The sequence below is a fragment of the Microcaecilia unicolor genome, unplaced genomic scaffold (genome assembly GCF_901765095.1).
Source record: "Microcaecilia unicolor unplaced genomic scaffold, aMicUni1.1, whole genome shotgun sequence".
NCBI lineage: Eukaryota > Metazoa > Chordata > Amphibia > Gymnophiona > Siphonopidae > Microcaecilia > Microcaecilia unicolor.
The window spans coordinates 120,364-144,513 of NW_021963083.1; the positions used below are offsets into that span (position 1 = coordinate 120,364).

The window sequence follows — 24,150 nt, forward strand, 5'->3', positions numbered from 1 at the left end:
ACTCTATAACCGTACAGGCAACAAAAGCTATAACCCCCATCTGGTGTAATTATCTATCCTGTCTCCTGAACCTGCTACCACCAGGCAGTGGCACCAGCTTTCTTCCTATTTTAAAGGCTCACTCATGGCGGGGGCGGGGCCAACGCTACGTAGAACGTCATCCGGTCCGCATGACGGTGACGGGGCTGGTAGCGAGAGACGTCATAGCGAACGACAACGTTCGAGTAAGGGAAATTGAAGGCTTTCAACTTCTTATCATCAAAAGGGTGGCAAGGGATCCCCCACCTTCTTTACAGAACCAGAAACCATTAATACTCCACGTCCCGCGCGATCCTGAGATTAATTTTATATGTAATCCCGTCCCGTTACCCCCCCTTTCAGCGTGTGTTTTCCGCTCCAGGGAATGCTGGGAAGGCGGGAATCTTGAATAATGATGAACCGGAAATAGAGAACTGAGAAAGAAGGAGATAGAGTAATGCGCTAGAAATAAATATATGCAGGAGCAGCAGGAGTCAAGTTAATCTAAGGTATCTGACTGTAGGAGATAACACTGATATAAGGAAATATTTGAATTAGAAGTTTTGGCTTTAGATTATGCATTTTTAAATAATAACTTAAGACGTCTTGTCGCCAGATGTCTTGCAGTCTAACTTTGTACCTACCTAGATGGTAAAGACAGCGCGGTGAGGTACATCTTTAGACTGTAAGCTCTTTATGGGAAGGACCTAACGAGGCGTTGAGCTTGGACTTGGAATCCCTGTTAATTAAATCTAAGATCAGACCTACCAAACTCGTTTGGATAACTTAATTGATAATGACAGATTTGACGTATGTTGTCAAAATAATTCATAAAGTTATTTTTACAAAATCAGTAATGGTAATAACAGTGAGATGAAATTATAGAGTATATAAAATGTAATAAGACAGTTCTCAGGTTCTGATGTTGGTCAGATGCTTCTGACCTGGTGTCAGCATACTGTTACTATTATTTTATTATTACTTCTGTAGAGAGGTACGCAGCACTGTACATATGCAAGAGACAGTCCCTGCTGGGTAGAACTCAGAATGTATCCAGGGCATGCAAATAGGAGAAATATGAATTTTTTTTTCTTTTTTTTTTGGGGGGGGGGGGGGGTCGTTTAATGGAATGATTAAAACAACAAGTTATTAAACAGGTGAATATGGGGTTTAGAGTTAAATACAAACTCAGACAGATGTCCTTCCTTTTCTCTCCAAATTACTTGAGCGTGCTGTTCACCGCTGCTGCCTTGATTTTTTCTCCTCACATGCTATTCTTGACCCACTACAATCTGGTTTTCGCCCTCTCCACTCAACCGAAACTGCGCTTACTAAAGTCTCCAATGACCTATTACTGGCTAAATCCAGAGGTCAATATTCCATCCTCATTCTTCTTGATCTTTCCGCTGCTTTTGACACTGTCAATCACAGCATACTTCTCGATACCCTGTCCTCACTTGGATTCCAGGGCTCTGTCCTTTCCTGGTTCTCTTCCTACCTCTCCCTCCGCACCTTTAGTGTTCACTCTGGTGGATCCTTTTCTACTTCTATCCCTCTGCCTATCGGCGTACCTCAGGGTTCTGTTCTTGGTCCCCTCCTCTTTTCTATCTACACTTCTTCCCTTGGTTCACTAATCTCATCCCATGGCTTTTCCTACCATCTCTATGCTGATGACTCCCAAATCTACCTTTCTACCCCTGATATCTCACCTTGCATCCAAACCAAAGTTTCAGCGTGCTTGTCTGACATTGCTGTCTGGTTGTCTCAACGCCACCAGAAATTAAATATGACCAAAACCGAGCTTCTCATTTTCCCCCCCAAACCCACCTCCCCGCTCCCCCCATTTTCTATTTCTGTTGATGGCTCTCTCATTCTCCCTGTCTCCTCAGCTCGAAACCTTGGGGTCATCTTTGACTCTTCTCTCTCCTTCTCTGCTCATATCCAGCAGATTGCCAAGACCTGTCGTTTCTTTCTTTACAACATCCGTAAAATCCGCCCCTTTCTTTCCGAGCACTCTACCAAAACCCTCATCCACACCCTTGTCACCTCTCGTTTAGACTACTGCAATCTGCTTCTTGCTGGCCTCCCACTTAGTCACCTCTCCACTCTCCAGTCAGTTCTAACTCTGCTGCCCGTCTTGTCTTCCGCCAGGGTCGCTTTACTCATACTACCCCTCTCCTCAAGACCCTTCACTGGCTCCCTATCCGTTTTCGCATCCTGTTCAAACTTCTTCTACTAACCTATAAATGTACTCACTCTGCTGCTCCTCAGTATCTCTCCACACTCGTCCTTCCCTACACCCCTTCCCGTGCACTCCGTTCCATGGATAAATCCTTCTTATCTGTTCCCTTCTGCACTACTGCCAACTCCAGACTTCGCGCCTTCTGTCTCGCTGCACCCTACGCCTGGAATAAACTTCCTGAGCCCCTACGTCTTGTCCCATCCTTGGCCACCTTTAAATCTAGACTGAAAGCCCACCTCTTTAACATTGCTTTTGACTCGTAACCACTTGTAACCATTCGCCTCCACCTACCCTCCTCTCTTCCTTCCCGTTCACATTAATTGATTTGATTTGCTTACTTTTTTTTGTCTATTAGATTGTAAGCTCTTTGAGCAGGGACTGTCTTTCTTCTATGTTTGTGCAGCGCTGCATACGCCTTGTAGCGCTATATAGAAATGCTAAATAGTAGTAGTAGTAGTAGTAGTACAGATGTGCTGTATCCTGGATTTGAATAGGCTTTTAGTGACGCTAAGCCCAGATGTAATATTTATTTATTTGTTGCATTTTCCCACCAATTTGCAGGCTCAGTGTGGCTTACATTCTACCGTAATGGTGATTGCCATTTCCGGATAGAGAAATACAAGTGGTATTGCATTTAGGTACATAAGTGGTAAAGTAGAATACACAGTGGTATTGCATTGAAGTTCCTAAAAGATACAGTGAATTATAAAATAAGTTAGACAATCAACTATAGAAAGTTCATTTCCAGTATATGAAATAAAGTGGTGGTACGTATTGCTTAAATTTCATTAGTAGCTCGTAGGTTATCGGTCTAGTGTGCAGTTTTCGGTTTGCTCTAGTTCATGTAGAGTCTAGTTGTCTAGTATTTAGGATGGATCATTATGGTATGTCTTTTTGAACAGGTTGGTTTTCAGTAGTTTTCGGAAGATTGCTAGGTCGTGCATTGTTTTTGTGGCCATTGGTAGTGTGTTCCACAGTTGCGTGCTTATATAGGAGAAGCTGGATGCATATGTGGATTTATATTTCAGGCCTTTGCAGCTGGGGTAGTGGAGATTCAAGAATGTGCGTGATGATTTTTTTGTGTTCCTAGTTGGCAAGTCTATGAGGTCTGACATATTGACCGGGGCTTCACCGTAAATGATTTTGTGGATCAGGGTGCAAACTTTCGCTGTAACGGGCCCCCCCAGCTGATGAGATAAGGGCCTGAATGATGTAATTCCTGACCAGTGATGATGTATGTATGTATGTATATATATATCTTTCTTATTTTACTTTTCTATAGCCTTCCTTTAGTAATGTACTCGATTATTTATTTATTTATAGTACATTTCTACTACTACTACTATTTAGCATTTCTATAGCGCTGCACAAACATAGAAGAAAGACAGTCCCTGCTCAAAGAGCTTACAATCTAATAGACAAAAAAAAAAATAAAGTAAGCAAATCAAATCAATTAATGTGAACGGGAAGGAAGAGAGGAGGGTAGGTGGAGGCGAATGGTTACAAGTGGTTACGAGTCAAAAGCAATGTTAAAGAGGTGGGCTTTCAGTCTAGATTTAAAGGTGGCCAAGGATGGGGCAAGACGTAGGGGCTCAGGAAGTTTATTCCAGGCGTAGGGTGCAGCGAGACAGAAGGCGCGAAGTCTGGAGTTGGCAGTAGTGCAGAAGGGAACAGATAAGAAGGATTTATCCATGGAACGGAGTGCACGGGAAGGGGTGTAGGGAAGGACGAGTGTGGAGAGATACTGGGGAGCAGCAGAGTGAGTACATTTATAGGTTAGTAAAAGAAGTTTGAACAGGATGCAAAAATGGATAGGGAGCCAGTGAAGGGTCTTGAGGAGAGGGGTAGTATGAGTAAAGCGACCCTGGCGGAACATGAGACGGGCAGCAGAGTTTTGAACCGACTGGAGAGGGGAGAGGTGACTAAGTGGGAGGCCAGCAAGAAGCAGATTGCAGTAGTCTAAACGAGAGGTGACAAGGGTGTGGATGAGGGTTTTGGTAGTGTGCTCGGAAAGAAAGGGGCGGATTTTACGGATGTTGTAAAGAAAGAAACGACAGGTCTTGGCAATCTGCTGGATATGAGCAGAGAAGGAGAGAGAAGAGTCAAAGATGACCCCAAGGTTTCGAGCTGAGGAGACAGGGAGAATGAGAGAGCCATCAACAGAAATAGAAAACGGGGGGAGCGGGGAGGTGGGTTTGGGGGGGGGGGGGGAAATGAGAAGCTCGGTTTTGGTCATATTTAATTTCAGGTGGCGTTGAGACATCCAGGCAGCAATGTCAGACAAGCACGCTGAAACTTTGGTTTGGATGCAAGGTGAGATATCAGGGGTAGAAAGGTAGAATTGGGAGTCATCAGCATAGAGATGGTAGGAAAAGCCATGGGATGAGATTAATGAACCACATTTGCCCACACATGCAGGCACAATGTGTCTTACATAGGATTAAGTAAAATAACAATACAGTAAGAGATATAGTAGGAGACAATTAGGTGGGGAAGGGGGCATAACAGTATCAGGGATAAGTAAGTGGGACTATTAATCGGTGGGAGTATAGGGGGAGTAGGCCAGTCCAAATAGGTGACTTTTCAGCAGCCTCTTGAACAGCTGGTGATCCATTTGTAGTTTTAAGTATTTCGGCAAAACATTCCAATTCTTGGCACTGGAGTAGTAGAAAGATGAAGTGAAGATCGACTTGTATTTGACGCCTTTACAATTTGGGAAGTGCAGGTTGAGATACAAACGCGAGGTGGCTATTGCGTTTCTGGGTGGGAGGTCAATAAGGCGAAGCATGTACTCCGGAGCTTGCCCGTAAATGATTTTATGAGTTAGAGAGCAAATTTTGAAAGAGATATGTTCCCTCACGGGCAACCAGTGGAGAAGAAAACGAAGAGGTTGAGCATGCTCAAAACGTGATTTTCCCAGGATTAGTCTCGCTGCAGTGTTTTGTGCAGTCTGGAATTTTTTCAAAAGATATTCATGGCAACCTGCATAGATCCCGCTGCAGTAATCTAGGTGAGATAGCACTAACCAATGAACAAGGGTGCAAAACAGTTCTCTAGTTAGGCAATATCTAATCTGCCGAAGCCTCCACATTGCATTGAACATTCTTTTAGTGACAACTCGTACATGATCGTCCAGATTCAAATGCTTGTCCAAGTTCACCCCAAGGAGCTTCAGACTGCTAGAAATAGGGAGAACGTAGTCTTTTATGATGAAGGTATCTGTTGGGAGTGTGTAGTAAGGAGTGGAGAATAAGGCACCGAGTTTTATCCTTATTTAGTTTGAACTGAAACACCTTCGCCCAATGTTCCATTGTAGAAAAGCTGGCAGCAATCAGATCTGAGATTTCAGCTACTGTGTTACAAAAAGGAATGTAAATGGTGACATCGTCAGCATAAATGTAAGGATTCAGACCAAGGTTGCATGGGGCAGTAGCAAGTGGGATCAGCATGATATTGAACAATGTAGGTAATAGGGGTGAGCCTTGAGGCACCCCACAGGAGGTTCTCCAGGGAGCAGAAACGGTTGATTTCACTTTGACCTGGTAAGATCTAGACGACAGGAAGCCCTTAATCCAGTGCAAAACAAAACCGCTCACACCAAACGTATCAAGTAGGTGTAGAAGGAGTTCGTGATCCACCATATCAAAAGCACTTGACAGGTCAAACTGCAGTAAAAGAATTTTTTTCCCAACCGATATCTCACGTTTGAAGTTTGACAGGAGAGTAACCAGCACTGTTTCGGTACTGTACTGGGCGCAGAATCCAGACTGCGAATGGTGTAGGATATCAAACTTTGTCAGGAATTCATTCAGTTGAGTGTTGACTATACTCTCCATGACCTTGACCAACAGTGGTATTGAAGCTACGGGGCGGTAATTTGTGATTACATCAGGTTTGACCTTAAGGTTTTTGCGGATGGCCGTGAGAAGTATGCGTCCATGGTCCGGTGGGAACAAACCCTTCGATAATAGATTATTGAGGTGGGTTGTCAGGTCAACTACAAAGCAGTGTGGTGCAGGTTTTAGCAAATGGTTGGGACAAACATCCAGGCCACAGTATTTGCTAGAGAACTTACGCAGTGCTTTGGATACTGTATCAACCGGAACATCACTAAAGGTTGTCCAAATGCGGTCGGCCAGACAATGGTCAGCAAATGGAACTAATGAGCTAAGGAAGTCATCCACGGCAGATAGACAACTTACTGAAATAGACCTTAGAGTTAAAATTTTATCATTGAAGTAGGTTGCGAGCTGGTCAGCTGGAGGGAGGTCTCCGCTAAAGGCTTCCTTCTTGCTAGTGTCTAGGAAGGAGGAGGCAAGGAGTTGGTTCAGTTTTCTGGGGTCCTTTCCAACAGACTTCAATTTCTTAGAGAAGTATGAACGTTTTGCTTGCTTGATTGCGTACTTGTATGTTCAGAGACTCTTTTCCAGGCTTTGAGCGCCGAATCAGTTTTCCGTTTACGCCAGGCTCTCTCAAGCCTCCTTGTCTTGGATTTTAAGCTTTTTAGTTCAACAGAGAACCAAGGAGTAGAGCTGCAATTGTAAGAAGCCTTGAGATGCATTGGTGCAATTTAGTTAAGCACCTCCTTGCATTTGTCGTCCCAAGTCTTGAGAAAGTGGGGAGAGTCTGCATGTTCGGCCCAATTAGTGTTATATAAACATTTCCAGAATTGTTCCGGGTCGATTATACCTCTTGAGAAATACGTGGTGACTTTACCAGGCTGGAGACGACCTGCGTTTGGCCAGCTCAACGTGAATTGTAATTTGAAATGGCCAGACCAGGGCGTCTCAAGCCATCCGATATTAGATAAATGAAAATTGGAGTCAGCTTGGAATTTAAATGAGAGGAGATCTAATGTGTGACCTTTAGTATGAGTTGGGCAAACGGAAGGGCAGATTAGGTCCTATAGACAGAGGAAATCTAGAAATTGGATTGTATCCGGCGAGTTTAGATTGTCTAGGTGGAGGTTGAGGTCTCCCAATATGAGGATGTTCGAGTTGGACATACAGATGTTAGAGATAAAATCCAAAAGCTCAACATGGCTATTAATCCAATTAATTGGTGGTCTATAAAATAGTACACAGTTTAGATGCACACGATGTGATGGGTGATGAACATCAACTGATACAATTTCAAGCGACGCGGATGTAAGTTCTGAGCAGGAAATAACTTGAAGATAAGAGCGGTGAATAATAGCAAGACCACCACCTCTTTCCATTATTCACTGCTCTTAGTGTGTGTATTTCTTAATCATTGTGTAGTTGGAACAATAATGGCTTATACACTCTCCAATTAAAGTGCAAATAAAGAGTTTCATTTACCCAATACGAATCTAAAAGAATCTGTAGTATTTTAGTCTTTGAGCAGTCTGTGGTGATCAAGTGAGCAGGCTGCAATACCGAAGCAATACAGCGTGCCCATAGGCGGAGAGTAGGTGTGTTCTGTTCTAATCATATAGCACGGGCAAATTGCTGCATGCTGCCGATTACTGCAGGAGCAGTGTGGAAACCCTTACTGCCAAGTAAATAGATGGCGGTAATGGTCACATGTTAATTGGGAAATTAACGTGTGGCCATTAATGGGGGATTTAGCGTGGCAATAAAATGGCCACATTTGCTATAAATGACCACAGTATGTGATAAACTCACGTGCTGACAGCAGCGGTGGCCACTTTTTAGCATGGCTTAGTAAAAGGACCCCTTAGTCATTAGCATGCTACTGGGGGAAAAAGTTATGCAGGAGCACCTACTGCCTCCTATTAAGGAGGCGCTAACTGCTCCTGCATTAGCCAGTTAGTGCAGTGGTTCCCAAACCTGGTCCTGGAGGCACTCCAGCCAGTCAGGTTTTGAGGATACCCAAAATGAATATTCTTGAGATAGATCTGCATGCAGTGGAGGCAGTGAGCACAGTAATCTGAACATGCTAGCTGGTTAACACTTCCATACCCATTCTCTGCCTATGCCTCACCTGCTCCAAAAGTAATTTCAAAACCTAATTTGCGATTTAGTGCGCATTAATGGGCAAAACACCGCAAAACACTTTAATGTGTTTTGTGGTAGACTGTTTTTTTGCATGTTAAGTGTGTGTTAGAGCTTAATGGCCTCTAGTAAAAGGGCTCCTTAGTTTGGTATCTTTGGTTTTGCAGTTCATGGTTTTATTTGCAATTTACCTTTCTAGCTTGCTGTCATTATTTTGCATTTGAGGGTTTTGGTTGTATTTTCTGTATGCGACAGAGGTGAGATATTTTTTAAATTTATTTGTATTAGTTTATTTGCCACATTTTTGAAGAAATTCACCCAAGCTCTGTACAGTAAGTGTAACTGGGACATAGACAATAGGGTCATTCCATGCCAAGTTGTCTAAACCTTCCCACCATCATGTCTCCAATTTTGTTCAAATTTTATCTGTTGTGCGAGTCAGGTGTTAAACGAAGTTTCCCAAAATTTGAGGTTTCTAACTGCAGTAGTTGCAGATCTAGACCCCCTTTTCTGAAAGGTTGTCAGTCCATGAGCGCGCGACATTTACCAAAATGCCATTTTTGGGGTCTATAAGAATGGCTAAAAAATTCAAATCCTGTACAGTTTTTGATGCTAATTGCGATGAAATACATTTTATTATTATTTATTGCATTTGTATCGCACTTTTCCCACCTATTTGCAGACTCAATGTGGCTTACATAATATTGTTAACAATGTCATTCCAAGATATTAGATACAGTTAGTATTGTGCAGAGATTAAGTAGGGAAGAGAGAAGGAAGGGAGTGATTAGGGTAGTTATAGAGGTGGATTTTCATAACTGAGTGGGTTGTTGAGTTGAATTAGTGAGGTTATCGGTTCTCATTGTAGGCTTTGTTGAATGGATGCAAAATCCAGTCAAACAAGTTGACTCAAAGTGTGTATTCAAAATTGGTCGCGACTCATCGGAACATATTTGGACCAATATTCAGACCGCAACAACTTCCATGCAAACAAAGATACGGACTTGAAATTTTGAACAAGCATTATGCTTGTGCTGGACATAATACTGCCGTTCAGTGAATCCAGACTGCCCCTATCGGACCGACCGTTCACTTGTCTATTAGATTGTAAGCTCTTTGAGCAGGGACTGTCTCTCTTTGTTAAATTGTACAGCGCTCCGTAACTCTGGTAGCGCTCTAGAAATGTTAAGTAGTAGTAGTAGTATTTGCAGCTAACCAGCATCTATAACCGCCCTGCAGGATCTCTTCAAAGTTGGCACTGTCAGCGCAAATGGTAAAATATTCCAAAGTTCAAAGCCAATTATTAAAAAAAGAGTCTGCCTGAATCAGCTTTTGAACAGTATCATCTGAAAGAGAAAATTGTGCTCTACAACACTGATATGTTTTTGTTTTGCCGACCGTATTTTTGAACGAGATGGGCGTCCATCTTTCGTTTCGATAATACGGTTGGGGCCCCCCAAATGTCAGAGATGTCCGGGTTTGAGATGGCCGGCCTCGGTTTTCGCCGATAATGGAAACTGAGGCCGGCGATCTCAAACCCGGCCAAATCCAAGGCATTTGGTCGTGGGAGGAGCCAGCATTTGTAGTGCACTGGTCTCCCTGACGTGCCAGGACACCAACCGGGCACCCTAGGGGGCACTTCTAAAAAAAAAAATAGCTCCCTTACCTTGGGTGCTGAGCCCCCGAAAACCCACTCTCCACAACTATACACCACTACCATAGCCCTAAGGGGTGAAGGGGGGCACCTACATGTGGGTACAGTGGGTTTTGAAGGGCTCCCATTTTCCACCACAAGTGTAACAGGTAGGGGGGGATGGGCCTGGGTCTGACTGCCTGAAGTCCACTGCACCCACTAAAACTGCTCCAGGGACCTGTATACTGCTGCGATGGACCTGAGTATGACATTTGAGGCTGGCATAGAGGCTGGCAAAAAAAGTTTTTAAACTTATTTTTTTGGGTGGGAGGGGGTTAGTGACCACTGGGGGAGTAATGGGAGGTGATCCCCGATTCCCTCTGGTGGTCATCTGGTCAGTTCGGGCACTTTTTTGGGACTTGGACATGAAAAAAAGGGACCAAATAAAGTGGACCAAATTCTCGCCAGGGGCGCCCTTCTTTTTTCCATTATCAGGCGAAGCCAGCCATCTCAAAGCACGCCCCTGTCCCGCCTTCGCTACCCTACCGAAACGCCCCCTTGAAGTTTGGCCGGCTCCGTGATGGAAAGCAATTGGAGTCGGCCAAAATCGGCTTTCGATTATACCGATATGGCTAGCCATCTCCCGATTTTTGTGTCGGAAGATGGGCGGCGATCTACTTTGAAAATAAGCTGGTTGTGGCCTTTCTACTAAGCTCCGCCAAAAAGTGGCTTTAGCACGCCTTTATGTGGATCTTTCCCTCGTGCCAAGGCCATTTTTAGCGCAACCAAAAATGGCAGATTTTTCGTTTTCCGAATTAATGGCCATGCTGCCATTAGTGTGCGGCCACTAACAAGTTAGTGCATGAGCCCTTACCATCACCTCTTTTGTAGGGGGTAAGGGCTCACGCTCACAAGTGGGGTGTAAGTCTAGTAGCGCTATAGAAATGTTTAATAGTAGTAGTAGTAGTAGGGTGACACAGACCCGCGTTGCCGGTCCAGAACTTAAAAAAGTCTAATGAGAGCTTTGTGGAGGGTGACATTCTCCACGGTGCATGAGCAAGTGTCTTCCCGCTCAAACGCGATCTCCGTTCTTTTTCTACTGCAGTGAGGAGAGGATGTGTTTTTTTACCGTCTCCTCACGTCGCTTGGTCCTAAAGTGCTTTTTTTGTGCCTTTCGGCTATTTTTTGTTCTTTTTTTCATCTTTTATTTTGTTCCTGTTGTGGAACCTTTGTCCCTTCCCTTAATTTTTGTAGTTATTTTGCCTGGTTTTAAGTTTCCTTTTATTTTTCGTTGTCATCAGGCCGCTTTTAGGCTTTGACTTTGACTGGGAGCTTTCCTTTCTTTTTTGCTGTGCCTTGCCCCTTTTTCAGGCACCATTGCTTTGCTTTGTTTAATTTAGTTGAGGAAAATTTTCCTTCTATGTTCACGAAGGTTCCCAGTGGCTTCAAGTGCTCTACCCGGTGCAATCAGACAATCTCTGAGAAAGATGCCCATTCTTGGTGTCCGCAGTGTCTTGGGCCCGACCATAGCCCCGTTAACTGTGTTCTGTATTCGCATGAAGAAGAGAGCTCAGGTTTCCAGAGAGGTTCAACAAGAGAGGATTTTTGGAGCCAAGTTCGGTTTCTTGACATCTGCATCGAGGTAAGAGATGTGGACATCGACGTCGAGCATCATACTAGCACTGGGAGCGTCAGTAAGTATGGCTGCTGTTAGACCCTTAGACACTGGGAGCATTGAAGCATTGGCCTTGAGGCCTCCTGCTGTGTGGGGATTGTCCATCATCGGACCCGATCTCGAGGTGACGTGTGGATTTCACATCGTCTTTGTCAGCACCGAGGAGCCTCGGTGATACGCTTCAGGTGAAGGCCAAGAAGCGTCATGATCAGTCATCCTTGACGCATGGTGCTGAGAGCTCCGGGGCATCAAAGGGTTCAGCACTCGAGAAATAACAGCGCCGGGAGGACCGCTCTCTTCCATAGAGGAGGTGCTGACGCATCAGTCTTCCAGGAGCCAAAACTCTGCTGCCGTATTGACCCGGCAGTTCTGCAACCTACGCCTGAGCTGGCACCCCAGCTTTTCCCGATGTTGCCCCTTGATGAGCGCATCTGGGCCTTGCTACCTGAGCTGCTGGATGGCCTCATGCATAGGTATCAGGGATGCTTGCATCTACCCTGCCTTCCGTTGCGGCCCTGCTTGGCCCTCAGCCTGAGTGCGGCCCCCAACACCAATGCTGCATGCAGCCCTGTTGTTGAATGCCATCCAAGTTGGCACTCCCTCCACATCGGTGGAGGATGCTTCGCTGGAGTGGAGGTGTGAGCCTGCTCGATTCCATTCTCAGTGATGTGGTTCCTCCATGTTGAGGCACTCCCATCAGGAGGTATTGTCTGACACCGAAGAGGAGATTTAGAGGAGGATCCACAGTACTTTTCCTTGGATGTGTCCTATGGAATTCCTTCTGAACACTCCCCTCCACCTGAAAGGAGAGTCTCTGGAGAGCCTTTCATTTTTGTCTTTTGTTAAGGAAATGGCTGATATTCCATTTCCTTTGGAAGTGAAGGATGAGCCCAGGGCCATACCATTCTCAACCACAAGGTCCCTCAGTTTTGTTCCAGGTTTCAGGTCCACGACTTCTTCTCTTTAGCAGTACTGAGGGCCAGAGCTGGGGTGATTACTCAACAGAGCACCAGTGGATTTAGCTGCAGCTCTCCAGGCCCCTAGCAAGGCAAGAAAGAAGATTACCAGGCCATCAGCAGAGGTAATCACATCTAGAAGTCTACCGCTTCTGTATCTCCGCATGGATATCCACGGCGGGAACGTTGATGGAAGCATGGTGACCGGGAACCAGAGCGAAGGAGAACTCCAGCGGTGTAGACAAGAACCTCTCCTGACTAACAGACTCACTGCTGGAGCCCACTGTTGGTAATGCATGGCAGAGTGCGGGCGGGACACTGTTACCAGAATCGGCAACGGACCTGTGCCTTGACTGGGAGATACACAGATCCTGAGAATAATTATATGACTCCGCCACTTCAAAATGGCTAACCTAAGGACATGAGTTTTCTGCTGCATGATAATATGGATAACTGGACTTCACCAAAAGAATGGAACAAAATTCCTATACACATCTCCATAAGACGACGCTCACATCAGCAATTGGAAGAGCCTAACTACAGTCCTCTCAACAAAACATAGACCAAACAACAAACTACCACCAACAAAAAGCTAATCCTGAATAACAATCAACACAACCACAATCTCAAGAAAAACTGACCATACAGACAATTACAAGCTGTTAAACACACTAACATCAAATACATTCCAATACCCATAGGATATATAAATGTAAGACTGGCAGTTAATAAGTCAGCGAAACTTAAGAGACTGGATGAAAACAGATCAACTAGGGATACACCTCGAAGATGACCCAGCACTGCTCGACCTATGCCCGCTGGAATATAAAACAATACACATCAACAAAAATAAAAAGAAGGGAGGTGGAGTAGCAATAATATACAAATCCTTCACAGTAGAGCCTTTCGCTAAACATATATCCTCAGAAATTGAAATGTTGGCATGCAAAATCATTGATACAACACCTAGATAGGATTCTAGATAGTGCTGGGGAGGAGTCCGCTGTCTTGGTACATGTGGGTACCAATGACATAGGAAAATGTGGGAGAGAGGTTCTGGAAGCAAAATTTAGGCTCTTAGGTAGAAAGCTGAAATCCAGATCCTCCAGGGTAGCATTTTCTGAAATGCTACCTGTGCCACGCGCAGGGCCCAAGAGACAGGCAGAGCTCCAGAGTCTCAATGCGTGGATGAGACGATGGTGCAGGGAGGAGGGCTTTAGATTTGTTAGGAACTGGGCAACATTCTGGGGAAGGGGGAGCCTATTCCGAAAGGATGGGCTCCATCTTAACCAGAGTGGGACCAGGCTGCTGGCATCGGCGTTTAAGAAGGAGATAGAGCAGCTTTTAAACTAGAAATGGGGGGAAGGCCGACAGTCGCTCAAAAGAGCATGGTTCGGGATAAGGTATCTTTCAAAGATATCACCATAACAGGGAAGATAGAGTATCCTGATAGTGAGGTTGCAAAAGAGATTGTAGTAGATCGGGTATCTTTAAATAACAATAAAAATCAGACAAAAGATTGCCAATTAATACTGTCAAGTACTAAGCATGATGTACTTAGGAACAACAAACATAGTTTGAAATGTCTATATGCGAATGCCAGGAGCCTAAGAAATAAGATGGGGGAGTTAGAATATATTGCACTAAATGAAAAATTAGATATAATAGGCATCTCTGAGACCTGGTGGAAGGAGGATAACCAGTGGGACACTGTCATACCGGGGTACAAATTATATCGTAGTGATAGGGTGAATCGGATTGGTGGAGGGGTAGCATTGTATATTAACGAGAGCCTTGAATCAAATAGATTGAAAATTCTGCAGGAAGCAAAACACTCCTTGGAATCACTGTGGATTGAAATTCCATGTGCAAAGGGGAAAAGGATAGTGATAGGAGTGTACTACCGTCCGCCTGGCCAGGACGAACAGACGGATGCGGAAATGTTAAAGGAAATCAGGGACGCAAACAAACTGGGCAACACAATAATAATGGGGGATTTCAATTACCCGCATATAGACTGGGGTAATGTAACATCTGTACACGCAAGGGACATAAGATTTCTTGATGAAATCAAGGACAGCTTCATGGAACAGCTAGTTCAGGAGCCGACAAGAGAAGGAAAAATACTAGACTTAGTCCTTAGTGGTGCTCATGATCTAGTGCAGGGGGTAACGATACGAGGGCCGCTTGATAACAGTGATCATAATATGATCGGTTTTGATATTGGCATTGAAGGAAGTGAAACTAGGAAATCAAGTACGCTAGCGTTTAACTATAGAAAGGGTGATTACGACAAAATGAGAAAAATGGTGAAAAAAAGACTGAAAGGAGCAGCTCGCAGAGTAAAAAACTTGCATCAGGCGTGGATGCTGTTTAAAAACACCATCCTGGAGGTTCAGGACAAATATATTCCACGTATTAGAAAAAAGGGAAAAAAGACTAAACGTCAGCCGGCGTGGCTAAACAGTAAGATAAAGGAAATCATTAGAGCCAAAAAACAATCCTTCAGAAAGTGGAGAAGAGAACCAACTGAAAGTAACAGGATAGATCATAAGGAATGCCAAGCCAAATGCAAAGCGGAGATAAGGAGGGCAAAAAAGGACTTTGAGAAGAAATTAGCGTTGGAAGCAAAAATACATAGTAAAAACTTTTTTAGATACATTAAAAGCAGGAAACCGGCCAAAGAGTCGGTTGGGCCGCTGGACGAAAATGGTGTTAAAGGGGCGATCAAGGAGGACAAAGCCGTAGCGGAGAAATTAAATGAATTCTTTGCTTCGGTCTTCACCGAGGAGGATTTGGGGGGGACACCGGTGCCGGAAAGAATATTTGAAGCGGGGGAGTCGGAGAAACTAAACAAATTCTCTGTAACCTTGGAGGATGTAATGGGTCAGTTCAGCAAGCTGAAGAGTAGTAAATCACCGGGACCTGATGGTATTCATCCCAGAGTATTAATAGAACTAAAAAATGAACTTGCGGAGCTACTGTTAGAAATATGCAATCTGTCCCTAAAATCGAGTGTAATACCGGAAGACTGGAGGGTAGCCAATGTTACTCCGATTTTTAAGAAAGGTTCCAGAGGAGATCCGGGAAATTATAGACCGGTGAGTCTGACGTCGGTGCCGGGCAAGATGGTGGAGGCTATTATTAAGAATAAAATTGCAGAGCATATACAAAAACATGGACTGATGAGACAAAGTCAGCACGGATTTAGTGAAGGGAAGTCTTGCCTCACCAATCTAATGCATTTTTTTGAGGGGGTAAGCAAACATGTGGACAATGGGGAGCCGGTTGATATTGTATATCTGGATTTTCAGAAGGCGTTTGACAAAGTGCCGCACGAAAGACTCCTGAAGAAATTGCAGAGTCATGGAATCGGAGGTAGGGTATTATTATGGATTAAGAACTGGTTGAAAGATAGGAAGCAGAGAGTAGGATTGCGTGGCCAGTATTCTCAGTGGAGGAGGGTAGTTAGTGGGGTCCCGCAGGGGTCTGTGCTGGGTCCGTTGCTTTTTAATGTATTTATAAATGACCTAGAGATGGGAATAACTAGTGAGGTAATTAAATTCGCCGATGACACAAAATTATTCAGGGTCGTCAAGTCGCAGGAGGAATGTGAACGATTACAGGAGGACCTTGCGAGACTGGGAGAATGGGCGTGCAAGTGGCAGATGAAGTTCAATGTTGACAAGTGCAAAGTGATGCATGTGGGTAAGAGGAACCCGAATTATAGCTACGTCTTGCAAGGTTCCGCGTTAGGAGTTACGGATCAAGAAAGGGATCTGGGTGTCGTCGTCGATGATACGCTGAAACCTTCTGCTCAGTGTGCTGCTGCGGCTAGGAAAGCGAATAGAATGTTGGGTGTTATTAAGAAGGGTATGGAGTCCAGGTGTGCGGATGTTATAATGCCGTTGTATCGCTCCATGGTGCGACCGCACCTGGAGTATTGTGTTCAGTACTGGTCTCCGTATCTCAAAAAAGATATAGTAGAATTGGAAAAGGTACAGCGAAGGGCGACGAAAATGATAGTGGGGATGGGACGACTTTCCTATGAAGAGAGGCTGAGAAGGCTAGGGCTTTTCAGCTTGGAGAAGAGACGGCTGAGGGGAGATATGATAGAAGTGTATAAAATAATGAGTGGAATGGATCGGGTGGATGTGAAGCGACTGTTCACGCTATCCAAAAATACTAGGACTAGAGGGCATGAGTTGAAGCTACAGTGTGGTAAATTTAAAACGAATCGGAGAAAATTTTTCTTCACCCAACGTGTAATTAGACTCTGGAATTCATTGCCGGAGAACGTGGTACGGGCGGTTAGCTTGACGGAGTTTAAAAAGGGGTTAGATAGATTCCTAAAGGACAAGTCCATAGACCGCTATTAAATGGACTGGAAAAATTCCTCATTTTTAGGTATAACTTGTCTGGAATGTTTTTAAGTTTGGGGAGCGTGCCAGGTGCCCTTGACCTGGATTGGCCACTGTCGGTGACAGGATGCTGGGCTAGATGGACCTTTGGTCTTTCCCAGTATGGCACTACTTATGTACTTATGACTGGACGACTATGTATTACACTGTTCTACCACCCCCCAGGAAGCTGGCCAAATGCTAAAGACAATTTATTGAATTTCATATCAAATATTTATACAAATCAGACGTCGTACTAGGAGATATTAATCTGCACCTAGAAAAACAATATGACACCAATACCAGAACTCTAATGGATTTCCTAAACCAATGGAGGAGTGGCCTAGTGGTTAGGGTGGTGGACTTTGGTCCTGGGGAACTGAGGAACTGAGTTCGATTCCCACTTCAGGCACAGGCAGCTCCTTGTGACTTTGGGCAAGTCACTTAACCCTCCATTGCCCCATGTAAGCCGCATTGAGCCTGCCATGAGTGGGAAAGCGCGGGGTACAAATGTAACAAAAAAAAAAAAGGAACTTGAAAACAGGACATGCCACTTCATCTCACACAAAAGACCACGTACTAGACTTACTAGCTCACAGGTTTCAGCTAACAATAATCACATATTAGAAAATCATAAATGGGAAGAGGTATTATGGTCAGACCACAAAAAGCTCACATTTACACTACAATGGAAAGAGAACGTCAAGAAAAGAGAACCAAAATCACTATACTCTTTAACAACCAAAGGGAAGGTAGACCATCACACCTACTGGACAACAGCGATGAACGAATATAGTGACATAACACATTTATGAGAAATTGGGATGAAGCTAGCGAAAACACACTGAATAAAATAACACCACTAAAAATTAAAACAATAAATAAATATCCCTGGTTTAATGATAAGCTGCTACGCATGAAAAAAACTGTGCAGGAAACTAGAAAGAATATGGGCCATAAACAAAACCATATGGAGGAAAGCTACAAGAACCCTTAAACACAACATAAAGAAAGCATACTACAGCATATATGCAAACCCAGAACAGATAATATGAAAAAAATATTCAAACTTATGAACAATCTATTGATAAAAACCAAGACGTACTATAATTGACTGAAATACCACCAACCACAGAGCTCGCACAATATTTTGAACAAAGAATAGTAAACACAAGATCAAACCTTGTGAAAACATAGACATCCATCACAGACTTATTACAAGAATGCAAAACTGACTTTCACACGATGGCATACAGAATGTGGTCCGTCCTTAAAACAGCCGAATTCAGCACAGTTAGGACATTACTGACAAAATATGGACATGCAAACTGCTAGATAACTGCCCTAACTATATGATGAAAACCCCACTAGACTGGTTCATTGAACGTTTCACCGAACACATCATATGCATGTTTTTGAATGGACAACTCCGAACTGACAAAGGTGACATCGTACATTAAGTATTGCCATACTGGGACAGACCGAAGCCCAGCATCCTGTTTCTAACAGTGGCCAATCCAGGTTACAAGTACCTGGCAAGATCCCAAAACAGTACAATACATTTTATTCTGCTTATTCTTGAAATAAGCAGTGGATTTTCCCCAAGGCTATGGACTTTTCCTTTAGGAATCCATCCAAACCTTTTTTAAACCCCCCAATCACAAAAAACACCAATAGCAAGATCAGTGATCTCGCAAGCTACATACAGACCAGTGGCTTCAATACCACTATTGACCAAAACGATGGAGGGTATGGTAGCACAGCAATTAATGGAATACTTGACACAATTTTCAATCCTTCACAACTCCCAATCAGGTTTCAGACCACTACACAGTACTGAGACGGTCATAACCACTCTGATAACAAAGTTCAGAAGTTTAATATGCCAAGGACAGAAAATCTTACTACTAGAATTCATATGTGAAGTGCCTTCGACCTAGTAGACCACACAACACTAATGACCATGCTCAACAACATTCAGTGGCAGTATCCAGCTATGTCATGTAGGCTGTGCTGTGGTGGTTGCAGCAGCTCCCAGTCATCGGAGGTGGCTCGCTTGGAGTCTTGTCATGCTTTTTTGATGATCGTTCTTTTTAATCTGGTCTGTCTTGCTTCTTGCTCAGTGGCAATTGAGTCCACCTACATCAGCAGGAGTAGACCGGTTCCTCAGGGACTGAAGGCCCACTCTACCAGGGCTCAGGCCGCTTCTTGGTCGGTGGCTCAGATAGTGTCCCACAAGGAGATTTGTAGAGCGGCGACGTGTTTGTCATTTAATTCATTTATCAAACATTACAAGTTGGATGAGCTGGCCAGAGCCCTTTTGGACTTTCGCAGGGTTCTCATGCGGGGGGCCTTGTCTTCCCCTGCCCAGTAGACCTGCTTCGACACATTCCATTTGTGCGGAATGGTTTAGCTGACATTGAGAGAGGAGAAATTTATACCTTACCTTATTTTCTTTTGTCATCAAAACCGTTCTGCAATCCCGCACTTGGAAGACCTCAGCCCGGGGTCCTATATATGCTCTGTGCTCTTTCAGTTGCTCAACATAAAAAATTAAAAGAACAAAATGGAACAATTCGTTTTGTTTTTCTGATTTGTAGCTGCATTTGGCTTTTCCCTGGTGTGTGCAAGGTAGCGAGTGCCATGGTTTGTTGCTGCTCATTGTGGTTGTAATAGCTGATAGGGCATGGATATGTTACAAAGGGACTTTTTGCTTTTGCAGAGTCATACTGTAATCTTTCATGTGGCACCACAGCTTATTACCAGTGATGTTGCTGGTAGAATTCAGTCTTTTCTCTATGTTCACGTGCTGGTAGGAAGGGATAACCCAATTCGTCCAGAATGTTTTCACTGACTAAAGAAAAGAAAATTATCAGGTAAGGCATAGTTTCTCCTTATGCGCCATGTGACTAATGCACCAATTTTATAGAATTATGCCTAGCAGATAAGCATGTAAATGCCCATTTGTGAAATCATTTATGTACCTAAGTGTTCCAACTCTGTAAATTTGAGCGCAGAATTGGTGCCTAAGTTAGAATTGACCTTCACAGGTTTAGTAGATTACTTTGTTTCTCTTCTTTATTCTCTCCATGCCTTTAGGATTTTCTTCCTACTACTACTAATCATTTCCATAGTGCTACTAGACATACGCAGAGCTGTGCACTTGAACATGTAAGAGACCGTCCCTGCTTAACAGAGCTTAACATCTAATCGGGACAGACAAACAAGGCAAATAAGGGATAAGGAACTTAAGGTGGGAATGATAAAACAGACATGGGTACTGAACAAGTGAATAGGGGTTAGAAATAAAAAGCAGCCTCAAAAAGGTGGACTTTTAGTCAGATTTCAAGAGGCCAGAGATGGAGCTTGACGTACTGATTCTGGAAGTCTATTCCAGGCGTATGGTGCAGCAAGATAAATGGAACGGAATGGGCAATGAAGGAGAAGGGTATAGATGTCACGTTTGTGGCCATGACCACCCTCAGTCTTACCTTGTTTCTGGGGGTCAGCCTCTGTGCTGGCTTCTGTCTGTCTCTGTGTTAGTTTTCTCTCTGGCTGGGTGTGCTGATTACTTCACTAGACCTCACCTGTGTGGGCTATGCCTCTCTGGGGAGCCAGCATCTAAGATGGCTGCCGCCTACTCTGTGGCAGCTTCCAAGATGGCTCCTGCTTGTCTTTCCTGTGGGTTAACTTCCTATGTGTTCCCAGCCTTCCCTCGGTGTGAGTGTGTTTCCTGCTCCTGTCCTGCGCAGGTGACATCATCAGTGAGGGCCTTCATAAGGAAGTGCTGTGCTTGCATTCAGGGCCTTTGCGTGGTGTTATGCCTTTAGGCCAGGCCAGGTCAGGTTAGTTAGTGTTCTGCTGCAGTACTGCTTAGCCTTTCTCTGGGTTCTGGCCCAGCTTCTCTTGTGTCCTTCTGTGTGGGCTCTGCCCTTTTGTTTGTGTCTGTGGACTGCTAGTCCTTCCGTGGGGGGCTCTGCCCTGCTACTCTGTGTCTGTGGATTGCTTGTCCTACTACTCTCTTGCTCAGTGTTTGGCGTCTGAAGCCTTCAGCCACTCTCCCTCGGTTTGTGATGGGAGTCTGTAGCTTCAGCCTGACTCTGCTAGTTGCTGGTGTATTCTATCGTCTGCTGCCTGTCTCTGACTGTTGCCTGAACCCCGATATTCTCTGCTTGCTGCCTGCCTCTGACTATTGCCTGAACCCCGATATACCCTTCTGCCTGCTGCCAGCCCTAAGACTCCGTTAGGTCCTGGTTCTCCTTCTGTTTGCCTGTCGAGTTTGACTCCTGCTTGTTTCTGACTTTCCTCGCTGCCAGCCCTGACCTCTGCTGGTTCCTGTCGAACCCTGCTTCTGCCTAGCTAAGGCGTTTACCTTGAGGGGTTATCCTGAACCCTGCCTCTGCCTAGCTAGGGCGTTTACCCTGAGTGCCTGTCCTGAACCCTGCTTGTATATCCTGAGGGTATATGCTGAACCCTGCCTCTTCCTAGCTAGGGCATTTACCCTGAGTGCCTATCCTGAACCCTGCTTATATATCCTGAGTGTATATCCTGAACCCTGCTTGTATATCCTGAGTGTTCATCCTGAATCCTGTCTCTGTCTAGCTAGCGTGTATTTCCTGGATGCTTATCCTGTATCCTGCCTCTACCTAGCTAGTGGGTTTACCCGGTAAGTATTCCCGGTACCCCGTTCTGCCTAGCTTGCTGTGTGCCCTAGTCCTTGCTCCTGTTACGCTTCTGTTTGTCTTGTCTCCCTGGTCTGTCTTGTGTTCCTTGCTAGGGGCAGCGCAGCAGCTTTCAGTCTGAGTCTAGTAGTTAGTCTAGCTTCCTCATGTTCTCAACGCCGGAGGAATGGTGGCTAAGTGCAGGTGAAGCTGTTCCTGTTCTACCAGTTCCAGTTGCCTGCCTCAGTCCCGACTCCAGTCCAGAGGTCCAGCCCTGTCCTTCCGTGTATCCAGTTCCAGGGTGGTCTCGCCTGCCGCTGCCGCTCCTTGGCAGTGGTCCAAGGGCTCACGAATTCCGGTTCTGCCTCGAGGACCTGACAGAATGCAAAGGTCCTCGAGAACCTGACAATAGACAAGAGAGATTTACCCAATGAATGGAGTTCCTGGGGAGGTGTGTAGGGAGAGATAAGAGTGGAGGGGTACTGAGGAGCTGCAGAGTGAATTCACTTGTAAGTCAATAAGAGGAGTTTGAACTGTATGCGGAAACAGGGGGCCAATGAAGTGACTTGAGGAGAGGGCTAATATGAGCATAGCGACACTGGCATAATATAAATCGTGCAGCAGAATTTTGAACAGATTGAAAGGGAGAGAGATGGCGTAGTGGGAGACCTGTGAGAAGCAAGTTGCAGTAGTCTAAGCGAGAGGTGATGAGTGTGGATAAGGGTTTTGGTAGTGTGCTCAGAAAGGAAGAGACAAATTTTGGTGGTGATATAGATAAAGAAATGACAGGTTTTAGCAGTCTGTTGGATATGTGCAGAGAAAGGAAGAGAGGCGACAAAGATGACCCCAAGGTTACGAGCTAATGAGACAGGGAGGATGAGAATGTTATCCACAGAGATAGGGAATGGGGGAAAGATAAGAAGCTCAGTCTTGGTCATGTTTAGTTTCAGATAGCGGTGAGACATCCATGCAGCATTGTCAGACAGGCAGGCTGATACTTGGGCCTGGTTCCTGCTGAAATTCCTGGTGTGGCGAGGTAGATCTAGGAGTCATCAGTATAAAAGTGATACTGAAAACCATGGGATGAGGTCAGAGTACTAAGGGAAGAAGTATAGATGGAGAAAAGAAGAGGTCCCAAGACCTGGTGGAAGGAGGATAACCAGTGGGACACTGTCATACCAGGATACATTATATTGCAGTGATAGGGTTGATCAAATTGGTGGAGGGGTAGCATTGTATGTTAAGGAGGGCCTTGAATCAAATAGACTAAAAATTCTACAGGATATGAAACACATCTTGGAATCCCTATGGATTGAAATTCCATGTGTAAAGGGGAAAAGGATAGTGATAGGAGTGTACTATCATCCACCTGGCCAGGATGAAGAGACAGATGTAGAAATGTTATGAGAAATTATGGAGGCTAACAAACTGGGGAACACAATAATAATGAGTGATTTCAATTACCCTGATATTGACTGGATAAATGTAACATCAGTGCATACTAGAGAGGTGAAATTCCTTGATGGAATCAAGGATTGCTTTATGGAGCAGCTGGTTCAGGAGCCAACAAGAGGAGGAACAATTCTAGATTTAGTCCTTAGTGAAGCGAATGATTTGGTGCAGGAGGTAATGGTAACAGTGAACATAACATGATCAGATTTGATATAAGCTCTGGAGTAAGTACACACAGTAAATCCAATACGTTAGCATTTAACTTTCAAAAAGGAGACTAAGATAAAATGAGAAGAATGGTGAATAAAAAAACCTTAAAGGAGCAGCTGCGTAGGTCAAAAATTTACATCAGTGTTGGATGCTGTTCAAAAATACTATCCTGGAAGCCCAAGCCAAATATATTCCGTCTATTGAAAAAGGAGGAAGGAAGACAAAACAACAGCCGGCATGGTTAAAAAGTGAGGTGAAGGAAGCTATTGGGGCTAAAAGAAAATCCTTTAGAACATGGAAGAAGGATCCAACTGAAAATAATAGGAAACTACATGTCAAATCAAATGCAAAGTGCTGATAAGGCAAAGAGAGACTTTGAAAAGAAGATTGTGTTGGAGGCAAAAACGCATAGTAAAAACTTTTTTAGGTATTTTTAAAACAAGAAGCTGGCAAAAGAATCGATTGGACCACTAGATGACCGAGGGGGTTAAAGGGGCTCTCAGGGAAGACAGAGCCATAGCGGAGAGACTAACATGCTTATTTTTGAAAGAGAAGGACACCCATTTTCCGACACAAATCGGAAGATGGGCGTCCTTCTCACAGGGTCGCCCAAATCGGTATAATCAAAAGCCGATTTTGGGCGTTCCCAACTGCTTTCCGTCGCGGGGATGACCAAAGTTCCCGGAGGCATGTTGGAGGCATAGCAAAGGCAGGACTTGAGCGTGCCTAACACATGGGCAATCTCAACCCATAATGGAAAAAAAAGGGCGTCCCTGACGAACATTTGGATGACTTTACCTGGTCCTGTTTTTCTTACAACCAAGGCACAAAAAGGTGCCCGAAATGACCAGTTGACCACCGGAAAGAATCAGGGATGACCTCCCCTTTCTCCCCCAGTGGTCACTAACCCCCTCCCACCCTCAAA

General features: G+C 44.5%; 1 protein-coding gene across 2 annotated transcripts in view; it reads left to right on the forward strand.

Annotated features, from left to right (window-relative positions):
* The first annotated feature begins 247 nt into the window (after window positions 1-247).
* Window positions 248-24,150, forward strand: part of LOC115458903 (DNA repair and recombination protein RAD54B-like) — a 94,259-nt gene continuing 70,356 nt past the window's right edge. For both annotated transcript variants that reach the window (XM_030188749.1, XM_030188748.1), the window contains exon 1: window positions 248-527. The gene's annotated coding sequence lies outside the window, so the exon portion shown is untranslated. The remainder of the gene's footprint in view (window positions 528-24,150) is intronic.